The 20,913-nt window shown below is 37.6% G+C and overlaps 1 protein-coding gene and 1 long non-coding RNA gene across 6 annotated transcripts in view; one reads left to right on the forward strand and one right to left on the reverse strand.

The window, feature by feature from the left end:
- The window catches only part of LOC113084081 (serine/threonine-protein kinase PAK 3), a 302,344-nt gene that overhangs the window by 35,210 nt on the left and 246,221 nt on the right, over positions 1-20,913 (reverse strand). The window lies entirely within an intron of this gene.
- LOC113084246 (uncharacterized) lies at positions 534-6,557 on the forward strand. Its single transcript, XR_003283645.1, has 2 exons — positions 534-621; positions 5,986-6,557. It is a non-coding gene; the product is annotated as an uncharacterized LOC113084246 (long non-coding RNA).

The following is a 20,913-nucleotide window of genomic DNA, read 5'->3' on the forward strand; positions in this document are numbered from 1 at the left end:
AACAAATTGATGGGCTTTAGTGTTGTACCAGATGTAATTTGTCACGTTAAAAACAGTTACTTAAATACATGTACTTTTGTTTTTATTTTTTGATGATTTGCTATTAATGCAGATGTAATGGTGACCAGAAATGACCAGCAGCACAAAAGTCTTCTGAAGCAATTCTATACTTGTTTTATAAGTATATTTCTAATCCAATTGAATATTAGATTAATCAAATCATTAATACACAGATGAAAAATAACAAACCTCAACTAAAGTCCAACAACAATGACATCTTGACATCTAAGAACCAGTCATGTTTGATTCAGATTAGGGCTTGGCGATATGTGAAAAAATCTTGATATTGGCAAATTTTTTATGATATTCAATATATATCTTTATATATTTTATATAATATATATAGATAATATAAATGTAATTCCTATAAGTAATTCCACATTGCCAGGTTTTAACACATGATTATAAATAAGCTGTCCATAAATGTTACTTAATTGTGAGTTAAATTTCTCTAAATTTGTGTTTTGTCTTCGGGAACATTATCAGTCATTCAAGCTATGATATCCTGGCAGATCTACTTCCTGAAAAGAAGACTCAGCAGATCTTTTCAAGACACACTAGGTAGGACATAGTTCAGGACAACTTTATATTTACTTGACAACATTTTTCTGAAATCAGCAGAAATTACTGAATAGTTCATCTAGGGATGTTCATTTTAACCGGTTAACCGTTAACCAACCGTTAAGGATTTTGACAAAATTAAATTACAAAGTAATTTATACAAATATTTTAAAAGGTTTGCTGCATAGTTAAAATATGCTACTCTTATAATTTTTATTTTATTTTTATTTTTTGAGAGAAAAAAAAAAAAAACACAAGTCACTTATTTCATTCAGAAATAGGCCTAAAGGCTATTTTAGTTCCCCTCACTCCCCAACAAATCATTTCAATTAAATGTATTTATTCAACACAAATTAAAATGTTTCAATATTCACAATGTATTTGAATGAATAATATTTATTATGTACTTAGTTTGCATTCTATTTAGGGATGTGCATTTCAAGAAAAAGTAATAATCGATAATCGCTTTGTATTATTCGATTAGTGGTCAATAATCGCCCCCCCCCCCCTCTTGTGCATGCACCCACACACGCATAAACACACACACATAAAAAGAGAGAGAGGGAGAGAGACTATTCAGGCTTTCAGTCTGTATGATAAGAAACTGTTGAATATATTAGAGAAAGGTCTATCCTAAACCAAGCCAATTGATGGTTGTATGATTGCTAAAGCATATTAATATAAATCCGAATGATGGCAATTAATAACATAACAGTCCGTCTATTATCAACTGTTCACAAGGTTGTAAGAGCCTATGACATTTCTGTTTTTTTTTAAATGAGCATGAACATTCATAGCATTTTCAAATGAAGTTTACAGATTAAGATTAGAACAGATTAATTCAGACATGATTATTAGGCTTAAAACACATTACGTGTTAAACAGAATATCATAAAACACGGTAAACGTTAAAACATGTTGTGAACAGCCTGAATGAAGGCACTAATTTGAACATTAAATGTAATGTATGTATTTATAACAATAGCATGTCCACAGTTCTAGTTATTGGCAGCACTACCCTCTGATTATGTCTCCCTTTTCCCGCTGGCCTGTAGACTGCGCTTCACGCTCCGGGCCATTGCTCTGTCCATCTCTGTTACCCTGTCAGATTCTGTCCCCTTCCATGAAAAAAGTAGGTAGTACTTATATGGGCCCGACAAACCGAGGGGGAGCTTTTAATTGAAACAAGAGAACTAATATAGAGCCTTACATGGCTGGTCTTTTCAATTCTTTATTAATTTAATTCAGAAATATGATTGGAACATTTTATGTTTGTTAAATTCAAGTTTGTTTGTTTTTTAAATAGCCTACAAAGCGACTAGCTCAAGACCGTGAGTTTTGATCAGTTTATCCTTCTCAAATAAAAAAAAAAAAAAGATTAGCGTCATAATATTTAAGTCAAAACTACGACAATGAAATCATGTTACATTGCATGAGGTAAAATTGAATATATTACACCTGTAATTTAAAAAAAGGATGTGGCACCTGTCATACTTCACGTTAAAAACGAAAAACAACAATAGGCTTACTGACGATTTTTTAAACTCAAATTGATTTATTTCAAGAGACACTGGTTTGTATTAAATTGTTCTATTTTTTTTTTCAACATGCACTCAAATATTTATTCGTTATTATTTTCGTGCTGCAAATATTAAACAGGAAAATATTTGATTCACATGCATGCCGCATGAAAGGAGGCGAATATCTCACTACAGATTAAAGAGTGTAAAAAACATTCATTGTTTGTATTTTATCTTAAAATTGACAGAAGCCTGAGGCTTTGTGTTATAATAAAAAGTAACAAAGCCCAAAGCTTATTGCGATTAAAATAGGGCTGAAACGATTCCTCGAGTAACTCGATAAAAAAAAAAATGATCGAAGCAAATTCCTCTGCCTCGAAGCTTCTTTTAATTTATTTTAAAATCTCACGTCAGGTTCTTTCTCTATTTTTTTTTTTTTTTATGTGACACAACACATTTACGTCACCCACAAAGCGAAAGGAAACACAAGGAGTCAGCAGTGTTTTGATTTGAGGGCGCGGGCAAACGTAAAGAGAACGTTGTGGCATGTGTCCATTGCAAGATAGAGCTGGCATACCACAACTAGAGCCCTATGATTTCTGCGATGCAGAAAACGTGGAGGGAATCATGGAATCCAGTCATAAAAACAGATTTTACAGTTTAACGCGGAATGGCATGGAATTTGCCAAATTTTGAATGAAATAATCGAAAATAGGTCATTGCACTTACATCAAATCATGATATGGACTAATATCTGTAAATATTAAGCCGGAACAGTCTATTTAAATATGAATCCTGCATGTTCTGCGTTTCTCTGTTAATGAATGGAGCAGAAGCGAGTCTTCATTCATTAACACACGGAAGCGCGCATGACGCTAGCGGTGATTTCAGCGTCTGCTGTCTCACTAAATAAGGACGTGAACACATGAAGAACATCAAGAACTGCACTGAAAATCACTTCATGAGCATTTGACCATTTGATTTGATTAAAACTAGCGTCACATCACATACACAGAACTGTAAAGGTATGTCAACCTGTCAAAATAAAAGTCCGGTTTATTTAAGTTATTGCGGGTTAGTACTGAAAAGTTAAGTTTGCTTAATTTTCAATAATTAAAAGATTAATTAAATTAATGTTTTATGTGTTTAATGTGCATCTATTTAAAACCCCAATTGAATAGCACTTAAATGCACTTAATTTAACTTTATATATAACTTTATTGTCATTGTTCACAGTACAAGTACAGACAGAGAAACAATGGGTAGTGATTAAATGTTTATTTTTGATGTATGCATTGCATTCTATGCATTTAAAAAATAAAAATTATATTAAAGGAAACTTAGTTGTTCATTTTAAGAGACCCAGGAGTCTTATTTTCTCTTGCATAATTAATATTGCACTTTAATTAAGCAAAAACGCATTTTAACTGATTACTCGATTAATCGATGGAATTTTTGGTAGAATACTCGATTACTTAAATATTCGATAGCTACAGGCCTAGATTAAAACGTTACATATTATTTCCAAGCTTACCATAATTAAAAGCTTGCGAATAGTCACATAACGTGTTATGTGAACATAAAAACATAACATGTTCATATGTAAAAATCAACATAACAAGAGTCAAATTTTTAAATGGTTTAAAAACATTTTATGGTTATCAAACCAGTGGAATATTACATTTTAGTCCTACAACAAATAACAAATCATTTTAATGCAGCTAGCTCGTAATCACGAATTACGTGGGAGACAGGAAGTTTCTCGCTCTGCACAGTGGAGTGGAGTGTTGTCGCAGTACCAAAATTTCAGTGTTCGGTACCGATACCAGTGAAAATCCACGGTTATCGGTACCAAAGCATAACACAAAAATATTTGAATAAAAAAAAAAAAATAACTTTTTAGCACTAAAAATAAAACCAATGCCATTCTTTGTACTTATTTACAATTTGGTTTAAAGTTTTTCTACAAATTATATAATTATGAAAAGTAAACAAGTTTCACCCAAATTTAATTTGTCTTTTAATTTATGAAATGTAAACACATTTTATTTCTGGTAAATAAAGGGGATTTTCTAGTAAAATTAAAACGTGGAAGAAATATTGTGATTTATTTCTTTAAAAAATAAAGTTTTATAAATTATTTCAACAGTAGTAGTAGTATCACATACATTTTACTAAATAATAGTAATATTTCTAGCACAATGCCTTTATGTAAAAATTAACTTTTAGTCCTAATGAATGCATATTTGTCATTTTAGCTGAACTTAAGACTGGTGGTGATGCTTAAGATATTTTTGGTCATTGATGGTTTCTGTAAAATAAATAGTAATAGATCATATTAATTATTATTAAAAGATAATACTACTACTAATTCTACTATCATACTGATGTATATACAATGCACTATGAATTGATGAGCTGCTGGGTTCATGAATATTAATCACGTTGTCTGCGTTCGGTCAAACTGATTTGCTGAAATCAAAACAGGGGAGGGTACTAGATCAGCGCCAGCCAATGAAATTGCCATTTGCGCATTAGCTCCGCCCACTACCAGAGAAACTGGTATGTCTTCTGCTTGTTCAAAAATGAATATGAATAATTCTAAATTAACTCCATTACAGGAAAAGACAATAAAGAATAGTTTACATATAGTGTGTCGATTCAGCGTGGTAAGACTCTCGCTCTCTCTCTCTTTTGCATGTGTGATAAACTGAAAAGATCTCTTGATGGAGAGAGAACTCTGAAGCTCAGATGCTGAAATTATGCGCTTCAGTCTATGTAGTAAACAAACCCGCACGTCTCTGCCATTCATTAATACACACAGAGACGCGCAGAACACAGATTCATATTTCAAGCAACATTTGCGTTTTAACATTTACAGATACTGGTCCATATGGAGATTTGATTTGATTCATTTATGCTAACTTTGACAAATTCCATGACTGTCCATATTAAAATGTAGGTTTCATTTTCATGACTGGATTTTGAGATTCCGTCCTCGTTTTCTGCTTCGCGGAAATCATAGCGCTGAACCGGGTTTGAACGGGACCTTGGGACTACGGGTACTTAAAGAAACCTGGTACCGTCACGTTTAAATTTTTTTAGTACCGACTTGGTACCAAAGTACCGGGTCTTTTGAGAACACTAGTGGACTGCATCATTCTGTTAACTTTGTGGTTCATTATTTTTAGTCGTTTGGGATGCGGTGAGACAGAAGACCCTCTCACAACATATTGCTTTATAATTCTATGGCGTTTGCCCCTCCAAAATTGCCCCTTTCAATTAATCATGCTGCACGTGTCAGTAGTTCCCTGGCGCGGTTGCTCACACTGCAGGTGTACAGCACACTAATTAAACTGAACAGCATTCTGGCCCACTTCTTCCAACCGTGTCCGAGCGCAGCACAGAGCAATCACAGTCACCCGAACTAGGCTTTGGGGGTAAGAGATGCTCGGGCACGGTTCACATCCTTAGAAAATAATCGCACAGCCTAATCGATAATCGGTCATTAAATCAACTAATTGAATATTCAAAAATCGTGACCCATCCCTAATTCTAATATCAAATATGTTTAGCATAACATTACGCTGGTACGGTAATAACACTTAACAGCACTGATTTTACTGCATATTTAAACTGAGCAGTGTGGCTGCATTGTCCAAGTAGAAAGTTTAACTGTGTCACCCTCATGTTGTTCACACCCATTTAGAGAATTATTTTAATTTTTTTATAATCTTTCATCATTTTTGTCTTTCCATTGAAAGTCTAGGCAGTAGACTTATTATTTCATAGGAATTTTGTAATAACACAGATTGTAACATCAGCTAATATGTTTACTTTACAGATGGAGCGCGGAGAGACCGGACAGTTCCCACAGTGCTAGTTTTTCAGCACCCACACCCCAAACACAAATTCATATAGAAGTTTTCAATAATAAAAAGTTCATATGATAGTTTATATTTAGCTATGAAGCAATAGTTTTTTGTCATAAATATTAAACTAAATATTAAAGTCCTTCAGTAGTGAAAATCAAGTTTTTATGCTGTTTTTTTTTTTTTTTTTTGTCTTTGTGGCATTAAATATTGCTACATCACAATCCAATAACCAATCACATCTAAGAATAATTTCCTATAGCATGCCAATACCAGCTCACAAGCACAAAGACAAATTATAGCAAAAAAAATTAGATTAAATATTTGACTACAGGGGACTGTCATTTTTTTTTTTTTTACAAGATATGAAATTTTCACCAGTCTGTTCAATGTGTTGAAAGTGATTATCTTTAATAATTCAGATACCTGTTGAAATGCACATGTAATTTAATGCTTGCTTGGATCTGGAATGTTGTGTTAATAAATGTTATGCTGAAAGAGAATGTTGCAACAGTGCTAACCTGAAAATAAAATTTTATTAAGCTACACTTTGAAATGTTCAAATTAAAGTTTATACAATGTTTTATTCTTAATAACATTTAAGTGGAAAGAACATTGTAGGCACATTATGCTGACCATAAAATAAAGTTCCAACATTTTAACGTTCTTGGAATTTTCCAAATAAAGGTTAATAGAATATTGTGTTTAAATGAAAATTAGGTTGCAGGAACGTTATGCTGACCATACTGTAAAATAACGTTCTAGCAACGTTAAGCAAACTGGACATTTCAAAGTTTTTGTAACATTCTAAATAAACGTTCATAGAACGTTATATTTTTTGTGAAAGTTAAGTTTCAAGAACGTTGTAGGAACGTTATACTAACCATAAAAAACATTCTGGGAACATTAAGCAAACTGGACATTTCAACGTTTTTGGAACATTCTAAATAAACGTTCATAGAATGTTATATTTTTTATGAAATGTAAGTTTCAAGAACGTTGTAGGAACGTTATACTAACCATAAAAAACGTTCTGGGAACATTAAGCAAACTGGACATTTCAACGTTTTTGGAACATTCTAAATAAACATTCATAGAACGTTATATTTTTTATGAAATGTAAGTTTCAAGAGCGTTGTAGGAACGTTATACTAACCATAAAAAAACATTCTGGGAACATTAAGCAAACTGGACATTTCAACGTTTTTGGAACATTCTAAATAAACGTTCATAGAACGTTATATTTTTTATGAAATGTAAGTTTCAAGAACGTTGTAGGAACGTTATACTAACCATAAAAAAAACGTTCTGGGAACATTAAACAAACTGGACATTTCAACGTTATTTGCAACGTTCAAAATAACGTTTCTACAACCAAAAGGGAACGTTAGGAAAACGTTCTCACAACATAAATTTGTTAGCTGGGTCTTTGCGGCAAACTCAATGTAAGTAAATGTGGTCATCACTGGTTGTGAATGCGGTTCATCAACTGCAGACATTGGGCATTATGCTGATCTGTGTCGTGGAAGTCTCACCACTACACCCCTGCGATGAAGCCTCAGGTGCCACTTCACTCGCTGTGGCAGAGCTTTTTTTGAAAAAGCGTAATATTGTACTTTGCGTGACAGCTACCATTGTCACCGAATATTAATGAACTCTCAAGCGAAGATGACGGCGTCAGTTATGCACAATACGTGACATAGGCTAACGTTAATCAAATCAAGTTTGAAAACAGCCGCATTTTACCGTGCAGTATTTCGATTGGTAAATCAATCAATCAGACTGACAAATGAAAATGTTTTTATTTTACTTATTTTAAGCTATCGGAAATCTGAGGGGGCCAGACATGTAAATGAGGGGGCCAAGGCTACGCCACTGGTCTGTAAACGGATTAAGAAATTGTTGCATGTTTAAACCTGAAGCACTGTATAATTTTGTTCCCATTATTTATGCCTAATTAGCCTAAAACAAGAAAAAAATTAAACCTGCATGATTAAATCTTTGGAACTCTAAAGACGGATTAATAAAACGTCCTCACGATTAAACTCAAGTTTCTCATTATAATCAACAAAATACACACAATGTAAAAAAGAGCTTGTTAACTGACATTATATATTATTTTACATATTATTTTTTATTTTTTTTTGTTAATACTAGCCCATCAGCTGTGCAAATTTTGTTTGTGAGGAAAATAACAATATATTTTTATCTAAACAGATCGATTAATTTCTTCAAGATTTCATCCTTTGCTCAGCAGCGTGTCTCTGTCAGCCTGTCAGACTCGCGGGGGAGGGTTGAGCCACTCTGAACTACAGGAGAGCTTAGTGGTGTTGTCGGTGGATGTTAAAAAATTATTAATTCGCATTAATGACAGGGCACATTAATATTCATCATTTAACAATCTGTGAATGTTGCATTTCTCTGTCGGAGAGAGCCAGCACTGTGAATTTCATCTTGCAGCAGACAAGAAAACATTTGTTTAATAATAAATAATTAAAATGTCTCGTTTTATATTATTATTATTATTATTATACTTCTGCATGTACTTTGTGGCAAACTTAATGCATGTGCTTGAGCGCAGAATATATTAAGATTTGATTATGTAAATTTAATATAAACCTCTGATTAGTTGAATATAAGAAATGAACGACTAGAACTTAAAAATTAACTTAAAATCTTACTTGGGGACAGACCATTTTTTTGTCTTAACCAAAACAACAGTCCTATATAAACCGGTTCAGCAACTTTGAAAGCCTCATAAGACACTGTCCATATGAAAGAGCAATTCACATCTTTATCTCGACCCCCACAAGCCACACATAACTAACCCCAAAAACCCAACCCCCTCCAGTTGAACAGAATTCGGTCTGTGTTTTGGCTTCGAGGAACAGTGTGTTACTGGGCTGAAACATGCCTGCACTCAGCAGCACTACTTATTGACTGACTTATTGATCATGAGCCCAACATTTAGCGAGCAGGAAAACATTCATTCTACCTGAAGGAAGACGTATTTTATTGAGCTAATGCTGTTAATGAGAGAGAGAGAGAGAGAGAGAGAGAGAGAGAGAGAGAGAGAGAGAGAGAGAGAGAGAGAGAGAGAGAGAGAGAACGAACCAAGGGCTATTCTTAAACTTAGAGCTCATTATATTGAAGTACAAATCCAAACACCAGAAATGTTATGCATTTTATGAATAATGAAATGTTATAAAAAATATGAATTTTATTTATTTCACATGCAGTATGGTTGTTGGTTTTTAGCAGTTAAAACCTATTTTTAAACTTGAATTTAAATACTATTAAACTAACTTTAAAATATCAAGGAGTTTATAAATTAAAAATGGTAAAATGTCACAGTGCATATTAAATAGCCTAAATGAACTTGTGTTAATAATATAATTCTATTTTTTTACATGAAAAACTCCTGTATAAAATGGGACAGCAACCTTTATATCAAACATTTTAAATTGTCCACAGCTGAGCAACGAGAGAGGGGGATCTGCGCCAGAGCACGTGAAGTGAATGCAATGAACGAAGTCATTTTCAGATGCAATGGAAAAAAACAAAACAAAAAATAGTCTAGATTAGGCCCATGCAGGCTCTGCTCTGAAGTATATAATACTTATAATTACTGTTAACCCAGAGTAACAAATTTTAACGGATCACCTTTTTTTTTTTTTTTTTTTGATATTATATAATTAATGTATAAATTGCATTTTATTACATTTAGAAATAATAACGGCTGGCCTAATAATGTTATCATGTACAAACAGCTAGGATATATTTAATTGCCTTCACTTTACAACAAATCCTTAAATTTAACAAATATATCAGAACAAAACACAAATTAAAAATATAGAATTATAATGGATAAATATAATTGCAGTTTATAATAAAATATGCTTAGCTATAGCTAAACAAACAAATAATAATTTAAAGCTAAGCATAAGGTAAGGTTGGGCGTTCTCATTCTCTCACTCTGTAGAAATCCGTTTTCATAGTCGTGATGTTGCCCATTTGAACCTTAGGTATTATTCGTGAGGTAAAATAGGCTTTGTTGTACACGCGCGTTTCAGTATCGATGGAAAAAAATCATAATTAACAATATGTGGAGTAAGTGGATCGCTGCTAACGCTGAATGTCTGGTGAACAACTGCTGTTTCCAGTGAATATGTGCACGAGACACCAGCGCGATCAAACAGCTGAAACAGAAAATACTCTATTTTTTTTTCAAACTACTAACACTTTGCATTTTTGAATTATGCCTTGTCCAAAAATTAAGAATAAAAACAGAGTTAATAATAATTATTGCTAAATGTTGGACCGTTCCCATTTCCCTCTGCATATGGAACCTGAAGATTTTTTTTAAAACCAATAATGAACCGAAATGAAAATGAAATGAAAACATTTAGCTTTTTATCCATAAATATATATATATATTTTCACAAGACCATTAATGATAATAACAAATCATCAATTAATAATTATTTTACGAAAATCATTGTTAATTGTGATCGTGGATGTTTGCTGAAGGCTTTAAGACCAAGCGGAATCCTCTGTTCCCGCCTCACAGCGCGCGGGACTCGCTCTCAGCTAAGCAGCTTCACTGTCTGCGGTTTGACTTTACTGAATCAGATTGAGGGGAATACAACTTATTGATCATGAGCCCAACATTTAGCAAGCAGGAAAACATTCATTCTACCTGAAGGAAGACGTATTTCATTGAGCTAATGCTGTTAAATAGAGAGAGAGAGGGAGAGAGAGAACCAGTCTAGGGCTATTGAACTTAGAGCTCATTATATTGAAGTACAAATCCAAACCAGGCGGCAAGGAAGTCGACCGGAAGTTGAAGTCGGCCCCATGCCGCCATCTTGTAGCAGAATTTCACTTGCGTTAGCATTCCCATTGACTCCCATTCATTTTGGCGTCACTTTGACAGCGAATAACTTTACATCTGAGGCGTTTAAAGACTAAATTTTTTCATTATTTATTTCTAAAGATACACAACAATGTATAAAGGGCTCCATTGCCTTCTGTTACATTATGGCCCTGTAGAAACAGTTTTTGTAAAAATAGGCTAACGATTGCGTCATAACCACTCGACTCTCTGTCGCACAGTAGAGAAATTACCATACAGACAGGAGGAGAAGCTTGCAGGCAATTAACTTAATATGGCGTACTGGCATTACATTTTAAAATACTATACAAAATAATTAATCAGAATACTTTACTCCTATTTTACTCCTGCTGTACTCCTGCTCACTCACGCCAAAGAACTCCCCACTCAAGCTCGCCTTCTCTGCAAGATTAACGATGGCAGTTTGAACGCACAGCTACTAGAAGATTTACATCTGTTAGACAGGTTGCTGACATCATCAAACTTAGTTTGAGTCTGCGCATCAGAAATAGTATAGATGGAAAAAGGGGTCCACGTGCACCCCCGGCTTTTTTTATGCCACCTGATTTTTTTAAATCCTTAAAGTGTCTATTTTCATAATCTGCCAGGTGCCAAGCTGAAATAATGTCCCAAAGGGTTCTTTTTAACCCTTTGCTGCACCCGACCGGAACCCGAAAAATCAGAAAGTGAAATAGAAAGTGGCATAACATTAGAAGTAAACAACATACAGAGACAAATGAACACATTTTGCCATACAATTCTGACCCCAGGAATGTAATGGAATGGTTATTTTTGACATTTGACAACATATTGACCTTATTTCTGGACAAAAATAGCAAAAAATGGCCAAAGATGTGTAGAGGATAAACTATTTTTTCGTTTTCTCAAGCGCATAGGGTGATGTTTTTTTTTTTCCACAACATATTATTTCTTTATCATTCAAGTGTCTATTATAAGATCAAATTGGGTACCAAACTGAAATAATGTCCCAAAGGGTTCTTTTTTAACCCTTTGCACCAAACCCGAAAAATCTGAATAGGATTTAAAGTGGCATAACTTTTGATGTAAACAACTCACAGAGACAAATGGCTACATTTTTCAATACAATTCTGACCCCAGGAATTGTTATTTGTCATGTTTTATAACATCTTGACCATCTGTGGTCAAAAAGAGCAAAAAAAGTTCATTTGACAGCGTTTTTATTATACTTAACAGCCTGAAATAGGGTTTATTTGAACCTTTTACTTCACCTATCCTGAACCTGAAGATATTTAAAATAGTTTTACTGTTGAAGTTAACAAAACAAAGCAAATTAGCTTAAATAAAATAAATAAATAAATAAATAAATACATAAACTACAGAAAAAAAATCCAAAATGGTCCAAAAGTTGACTGAGCATAAACTGCAAGTTCACCATCTCCCACTGCTCTCTCTTTTGGAAAAATGTCAGTAATTATTTGAAACTATAATTAAGATATAATTAAACATTGTAACACAGCTGAAGTGCCTCCAAAGAGGATTCTTTCCCTAACATGTATTTTACATGTCTCAACTCTCTGAGTATGGTAATTTTACAACACTCAACACATGCAGGTGGGGAGGGCAAGCGAGAAGCTATCATATCTACACAGTATATGAGATATGAGACTCTGTAAAGACGTCAGTTCACCATACCACATGAGGGATATTTGTGAACAGGTTCCATTGAAATTTGAGAACTTGTCTTTGGATACAATTGGCTATCACCAATACTGCTATAAAAGCTTTACAGGGAAAATACACTCACCTAAAGGATTATTAGGAACACGATATTAACACGGTGTTTGACCCCCTTTCACCCGTATGGCACCAACAACCATGCCGCACTCAAAATTGCTTAAATCACCTTTCTTTCCCATTCTGACATTCAATTTGGAGTTCAGGAGATTGTCTTGACCGGGACCACACCCATAAATACATTGAAGCAACTGCCTTGTGATTGGTTGATTAGATAATTGCATTAATGAGAAATTGAACAGGTGTTCCTAATAATCCTTTAGGTGAGTGTAGATTGTTTACAAGTGTCAAAGGCTTCAACATCTGGTGAATCATTATCATTGAAAAAGGACTCTCTGCGCCATGTCGAATCACTGTCAGTTCAATCTGAAAGAGCTCCAAGAAGATTTTCCTTCTTGTTTCCCAATTAGTGTTTTCTGTGACAAAGCAAAATCCAACTTCAAGGGCAAGACTGAAGAGCTTACAAAGTTTCAGAGTTGGAAACACAAGGAACCAGGCTGGAAAGTTGTTGAACCTAGGGCACAGGAATTAAAGAAAGAGGCTGTTTATCGCAAGGTGCAGGGCAAGGACCTATTTGTAATGGAAGCTAAGTATCATCCATCATGCAGAGGCAACTTCAACACAGAGTACCAAACCCATGAGCGCGGAAGGGAGAAAGTAGAAAAGGCAGCAGACAACACTGAGAGCCTGCAGGCCCAGGAGAGAGCAGCACATAACAAGTCATATTGTGTGGTAAAGGATTACATTCTTAGGAATGTGATTGAATGCAAAGAGGTTGTCCAGCTAAGATCCATGTGCAACTTGTACATGAAGACATTGGAAAATCAAGGTTTTCCTAATCCTGAATACCGCAATGAGAAATTGGCAAGACGGTTACAGGGAGACAAAGACATCTCTCAGAAACATATGACTTCAGTATTAAACTTGAGACAGCAAAGACATATTTTTTTTTGCTTTGATAGAGGTGTTGAAGTGTAGCACAAAGGAGGATATGCTATGGGAGTTTGCACTTGCTGTTAGTTGCTGCTCGACACACATCTTGTGTAATCGAATAGACCAGCCTCTGTGTCTTCTCGCACTTTTCGCCATCAAGTGTCCTAGACACCAATGAGCTCGGAAATTGTACAAGATGCTCTGGAAGAAGCACGTCCATCTTCACAGCATCTAGCTCCTGTGCTGTCAGGGGCCATGGTAGCTCCTTTGACTCTTTGAATGCCTTTATAATGTGAGAATGGAGGGTGAGTGCTGCTTCTTGAAGTTGGTCAGCTGTTCCAAGATTGTATGCACATCCAACTGCTTCATCTACAGTAATGCTGAGCTGTATATGAGGTTCAACTTAATACACTCATGTTGTTGCACCTTGGAGAATGTGAGTTCATGAGAGATGTCTTTGTCTCCCTGTAACTGTCTTGCCAATTTCTCACTGCGGTATTCAGGATTAGGAAAACCTTGATTTTCCAATGTCTTAGCTGGACAACCTCTTTGCATTCAGTCACATTCCTAAGAATGTAATCGTTTATAACACAATATGACTTGTTATGTGCTGCTATCTTCTGGGCCTGCAGGCTGTCAGTATTGTCTGCTGCCTTTTCTACTCTCTCCCTTCCACGCTCATGGGTTTGGTACTCTGTGTTGAAGTTGTTTCTGCATGATGGATAATACTTAGCTTCCATTGCAAAAAGGTCCTTGCCCTGCACCTTGCGATAAAGAGCCTCTTTCTTTAATTCCTGTGCCCTAGGTTCAATAACTTTCCAGCCTGGTTTCTTGTGTCTCCAACTTTGAAACTTTGTAAGCTCTTCAGTCTTGCCCTTGAACTTGGATTTTGCTTTGTCAAAGAAAATGCACTGATTGGGAAACAAGAAGGAACACCTTCTTGGAGCTCCTTCAGATTGAACTGACAGTGATTTGACATGGCGCAGAGAGTCCCTTTTCAATGATAATGATTCACCAGATGTAGAAGCCTTTTACACTTGTAAACGATTTATTTTCCCTGTAAAGCTTTTATAGCAATATTGGTGATAGCCAATTGCATCCAAAGACAAGTCCTCTAATTTCAATGTAATCTGTTCATAAATGTCCCTCATGTGGTATGGTGAACTGATGTCTTCACAGAGTCTCATATCTCAAATCCCCCACCCAACTAAGCTACCAACACTGCTAGTCAAGAATACAGATCCGATTTCCAAAAGCCTGTGATAATAGTAAAAACTGTTGAAAAATCACTTTAAGTTATGACTACAAAGGTATATCTTAATTATAGTTTCAAATACTTACTGAAATTTTTCCAAAAGAGAGAGCAGTGGGAGATGGTGATCTGCAGGTATGAACCGACGACCACCAACTGCAAAGACCCAAAATTCAAAAACTTGCAGTTCCTCTTCAGGAGCTCGAGCTGAGTCGAAACGCTTTGGGGGAACGCGTTAAGCGTGAGCGACTCTGAATATGATATCTAATCTGTCTTCTAGAAGAGTGTGACGTCACGGGCGAGGTGACGTAAGCGACCAGGAAGCTATAAAGGCACGAGCCGCACAGCTGGCTTCAGCTTCTGCATTTTCAGCAAGCGCTCTGTGTGTGCATGTCATTCTGTCTTGTCAGTCTTATTTATTGTTGTTTGTCACTATTAGCTCCTCGAAAAGTAAGCAATAGTCAAAGAGCAAAGCTAAGACGAGACATCTGAAAGGCGAATCCAGATCGCGTTTCAGATTGTGTGTTCATCACGAGTGAGAATACACGGTCTGTGCGCGGCCTGCCTGGGATTGAGGCACGCTGTTTCGGCTCTTGAGGGAGCTGACTGCCTGCACTGGTACAAGCCAGTGTGGACGCTTCGATCCCGGAGGACTCTCTCGTGGGGGAGTCTTCGCCAGCGTTCCTCGCGGTGTCGGTCCTGCTTTCGCCGAGGCGGAGCGGCGCCTGCACTCGCTGGGTTCGCAGATAGATCTGCTGGAGGGTAGGGAGATGGGCGCGTCCCTATCTCCTACCTCACCCGCCAGATCTGCCCGATCTCCGGGTGCGGAAGCCTGAGTGCTCGGTCCTTCCCCCCGAGTGACGGCCGTGATGCACCGCCTTTTTTTTCTCCGAGGAGATTAAAACGGAGGGCGTCGATGAGCTCGCAGTTGCACAAACATAAGCTGCATAAACATCAGCTGCACAGACAAACAGTTACACAAGCATCAGTTTCACAAACATATTATGCCTAACTGTATAATGAGCAGCATTAATGAGGAGCGCAGCTCATGCAGCCAGCTCTCGAAATAAAGATAAAAATAAGGGGGCTGACTGTGCTTCTCGCATATCTAGGACGGATCGAAGACAGCTCTGCCTATCTCCACCCGTATTCCCTAGATTTAGAGTTCATCGAGGTTCGGAAGCACGCGAAGCGGTTCCTTCCCCCTCTGTGAACTCGCAGCTGCAGCTACTTATCTCCGAGGAGATTTATATTGTTTGTATGACTAAGCGGCTCGCGTGTTGCTGAGGCTGCACGTGTACTACATCATTTTCAGTTTTGATGTAAATCTTACCAAATCCAGACCGTCTTTACTCGTCTGATTGGTTAACTGCATTAATTCTGAGGAATTAAATTCAGTATATATCTGACTATTCGAAGTTAGATATGAATTATATCAACAATGCAGACCGTGTTTACTCATCTGATTGTTTGTTTGCATTAAATTCTGAGGAATATAATGACACTTATCTCACTCTGAGAAATTATGTATACTGGAGGGGCTGTTGGGCGAGAGCAGCCCTCCCTGTCTGTAGTCTGAACCAGGGTTTTTTCCAGCCGAAGGCGGATCTGAGGGATGTACTTCAGGCTCTGAGGCTCTCGGTTAAGAAGTCCTGACACGTTTCGGTCACGACTGCAGACGGCGGCCCCTACTGGGGTGGAGCGACATACACCGCATTACACGGTTCCCGTCTCGCCTCCTCGCCCTCTGGGGGCCGGTCTGCCAACCCTGCCAGTTTTCCAGGGCGCAGCGGTCCCCAGCGAGCATCATTCTCAGTATTTTCTGCCCGTGCGCGTAGGGGGGCTGAGACACTCGCTGCCCCTGCGGGGGCCTGTTACACCAGATTCCCTTAGTAGATTATTTAGCAGCGTGAAAACTACTGTCAAATGTATCTCAATGGGTCCTGCACACAGTAGAAAAAGCTACCGTATTCAGTTCGGCTCTGTACCGCCGATATTTAACGGGGTCATTCCGACGATGGTCGGCCCCGGGAAGGGTCTGGTTATGGAACAGGAATTGAAACCCTATTAGAGAAGGAGGCCATCGAGGTGGTCCCTTCTCAAGACAGGGAGTCCAGGTTCTACAGCTGGTATTTCACAGTTCCAAAGAAGGATGGGGGGTTGCGTCCGATTATAGACTTGAGGGTCTTAAATCGTTCAGTTATGAGATTGAAGTTCAAAATGCTCACAATCAAGCATGTTGTAGATCAGATCAGGTCTGAGGACTGGTCTGTCACAATATATCTCAAAGATACATACTTCCACATTTCCATCCTTCCACAACATGGGAAGTTTCTGAGGTTCGCTGTCGGGGGCAAAGCCTACCAATATCGAGTACTTCCCTTCGGCCTTGCACTCTCACCCCGCATGTCCACAAGATGTGTAGACGCGGCTCTGGTCCCCCTGCACATGCAGGGCATCCGCATTCTCAACCACATCGATGAATGGTTGAGTTAAGCTCAGTCAAGAGCAGGTTGCGGCTCGGCATCGAGGTGTCGTTCTCGCACATATGGGGGAGCTGGGTTTGAGACTGAACGCCAAGAAGAGTGTGCTTTCTCCGGTTCAGACAACCACCTATCTAGGCGTAGTATGGGATTCGACCGCGATGCAGGCACGATTGTCCCCTGCTCGTATCGAGTCGAACTGCATTTCAGTCGAGAGAGTCAAAGAAGGCCAGTCACTCACTGTCAAACAATCTCAGAGATTGTTGGGTCTGATGGCAGCTGCATCCAACGTGATACCTCTTGGCCTGCTGTACATGAGACCCCTACAGTGGTGGCTCAAGACCAAGGGATTTTCCCCAAGGGGCAATCTACTTTGCACTATCAAGGTCACGCGGCGCTGCCTCCGTGCCTTAGACATGTGAAAGAAACCTTGGTTTCTTTGTTCTTTGTTCTTTGTTCTCTGTATTCCCCAGTGGGACTTGGGTGTGGTGTTAGAGGCTCTTTACAAATCTCCATTCAACCGATTCAAGATATCTCAGATAGACATCTGACTCTTAAAACTGCCTTTCTGTTGGCCATTACCTCTCTGAGGAGAGTAGGAGATTTACAGGCCCTCTCAGTGGCCCCTACCTATCTTGATTTTGCACCTGGCATGACCAAAGTGTTCATATACCCTCGAGCGGGATATGTTCCTAAGGTGCCCTCTATCACACCACAACCTGTAGTGCTGCAGGCCTTCTCTCCTCCTCCCTTTCGGGAGCCCGACCAAGAGAAGCTAAATTGTGTGTGTCCAGCTCGAGCGCTGGATGCATACGCCCACAGAGCTGCCCTGTGGAGAAAAATGGACCAATTGCTTGCATGCTGCGGTCCCCACAAGAGGGGATTCCCTGCTTCTAAGCAGACTACTAGTCGTTGGATAGTTGAGACTATCAACGCCACTCTGAGCCCTCTGGTCGTCCCCTGCTGTCGCGAGCCAAGGTTCACTCTACATGGGGTATGGCGGCCTCCAAGGCCTTTCTAGCAGGTGCGTCCATGCTGGACATCTGCAATGCTACGGGGTTTCCACGCCTTCTACTTTTGAAAGATTCTATGGCTTAGACATGCCAGTCACTCCAGGCACTTCATTCCCCTCGTCCTAAGCTGTGCTCTTCGGATACACACTAGGCAGGGGTTTGGTAGTCTGGCAGCGTTGGTACTCGTTCCCCAAAGCGTTTCGATGCAGCTCGAGTTCCTGAAGAGGAACGTCTCTAGGTTACATATGTAACCCTAGTTCCTCGAGGGAACGAGATGCTGCGTCTCGAGGCCATACCCCCGGCACCCCTGCCGGCGCTTGCTGGTACTCGAAGCTGAAGCCAGCTGTGCGGCTCGTGCCTTTATAGCTTCCTGGTCGCTTACGTCACCTCGCCCGTGATGTCACACTCTTCTATAAGACAGATTAGATATCATATTCAGAGTCGCTCACGCTAAACGCGTTCCCCCAAAGCGTTTCGATGCAGCGTCTCGTTCCCTCGAGGAACTAGGGTTACATACGTAACCTAGAGACGTTTATGCTCAGTCAACTTTTTGGACCATTTTGGATTTTTTCTGTAGTTTTATTTACTCATTTATTTTATTTAAGCTAATTTGCTTTGTTTTGTTAACTTCAAAAGTAAAACTATTTTAAATATCTTCAGGTTCAGGATAGGTGAAGTAAAAGGTTCAAATAAACCCTATTTCAGGCTGTTAAGTATAATAAAAACGCTGTCAAATGAACTTTTTTTGCTCTTTTTGATCACAGATGGTCAAGATGTTATAAAACATGACAAATAACAATTTCTGGGGTCAGAATTGTATTGAAAAATGTGTCCATTTGTCTCTGTGAGTTGTTTACATCACAAGTTATCCCACTTTAAATCCTATTTAGATTTTTCGGGTTTGGTGCAAAGGGTTAAAAATCAAGTATTTTGGAGATTATTCCAGCTTGGTACCCAATTTAATCTTAAAATAGACACTTGAATGATAAAGAAATAATATGTTGTGGAAAAAAATCACCCTATGTGCTTGAGAAAACGAAAAAATAGTTGATCCTCTACACATCTTTGGCCATTTTTTGCTATTTTTGTCCAGAAATAAGGTCAATATGTTGTCAAATGTCAAAAATAACCATTCCATTAAATACCTGGGGTCAGAATTGTATGGGAAAATGTGTTCATTTGTCTCTGTATGTTGTTTACTTCTAATGATATGCCACTTTCTATTTCACTTTTAGATTTTTCGGGTTCCGGTCGGGTGCAGTAAAGGGTTAAAAAAAGAACCCTTTGGGACATTATTTCAGCTTGGTACCCAATTTAATCTTATAATAGACACTTGAATGATAAAGAAATTATATGTTGTGGAAAAAAAATCACCCTATGCGCTTGAGAAAACGAAAAAATAGTTGATCCTCTGCATATCTTTGGCCATTTTTTGCTATTTTTGTCCAGAAATAAGGTCAATATGTCGTCAAATGTCAAAAATAACCATTCCATTAAATTCCTGGGGTCAGAACTGTATGGGAAAATGTGTTCATTTGTCTCTGTATGTTGTTTACTTCTAATGTTATGTCACTTTCTATATCACTTTTAGATTTTTCGGGTTCCGGTCGGGTCCAGCAAAGGGTTAAAAAGAACCCTTTGGGACATTATTTCAGCTTGGCACCTGGCAGATTATGACAATAGACACTTTAAGGATTTAAAAAAGTCAGGTGGCATAAAAAAAGCCAGGGGGTGCGGGTGGACCCCTATTTCCATCTAGACTAAAATGGAAGTCACCTTTTGGAAGTGCTAAAAAACGCTAAAAATGGGCTTCACTTGTCTTAGTTGATTTCCAATGGGGTCGCTGTGTCCATTTCTTTTACTGTCTATGATCCAAACACCAGAAACATGAATGATGAAATGTTGTGCATTTTATTTATTCCCATGCAGTATGGTTGTTGGTATTTAGCAGTTAAAACCTATTTTTAAACTTGAATTTAAATACTATTAAACTAACTTTAAATTCTCAAGGAGTTTATAAGTAAAAAATGATAAAATGTCACAGGGCATGTTAAATAGTCTAAATGAACTTAATAATATAATTAGAACTAACAATCTAATTCGATTTTTTTTTAAATGAACAATTCCTGTATGTAATGGGACAGCAACCTTTATATCAAATATTTTTAAATCGTCCACAGTTGAGCATCGCGGGAGGCTGATCAATTCATTTTCAGATGCAATGAAACAAAAAAGAAAGAAAAAAAAAAACCTGGATAGCCTGTATTAGGCGCAGGCTCTGCTCTGAAGTATAGAATTTTATGGATTAATCGCCTATTTTCATTTGCTGCATGTTTTCTTTATTTTTAATTTTTTAAACACGCTAAAAAATAAATTGAGTTTCTCAGCGGAAAAAATATATAAGTCGTCTATAGTTGCATTTTAACGGATTCTTCACCTATTCTTTGTTTGCTGCATATTTTTATTTTTTTTATTTTTAAACAGCTAAAAATAAGTTTGTGAGAGGAAAAATATAAGTCAGGTATAAGTAGGGATGTGTACCGAAACCC

The sequence above is a fragment of the Carassius auratus genome, chromosome 5 (genome assembly GCF_003368295.1).
Source record: "Carassius auratus strain Wakin chromosome 5, ASM336829v1, whole genome shotgun sequence".
NCBI classification, from domain to species: Eukaryota; Metazoa; Chordata; class Actinopteri; order Cypriniformes; family Cyprinidae; genus Carassius; species Carassius auratus.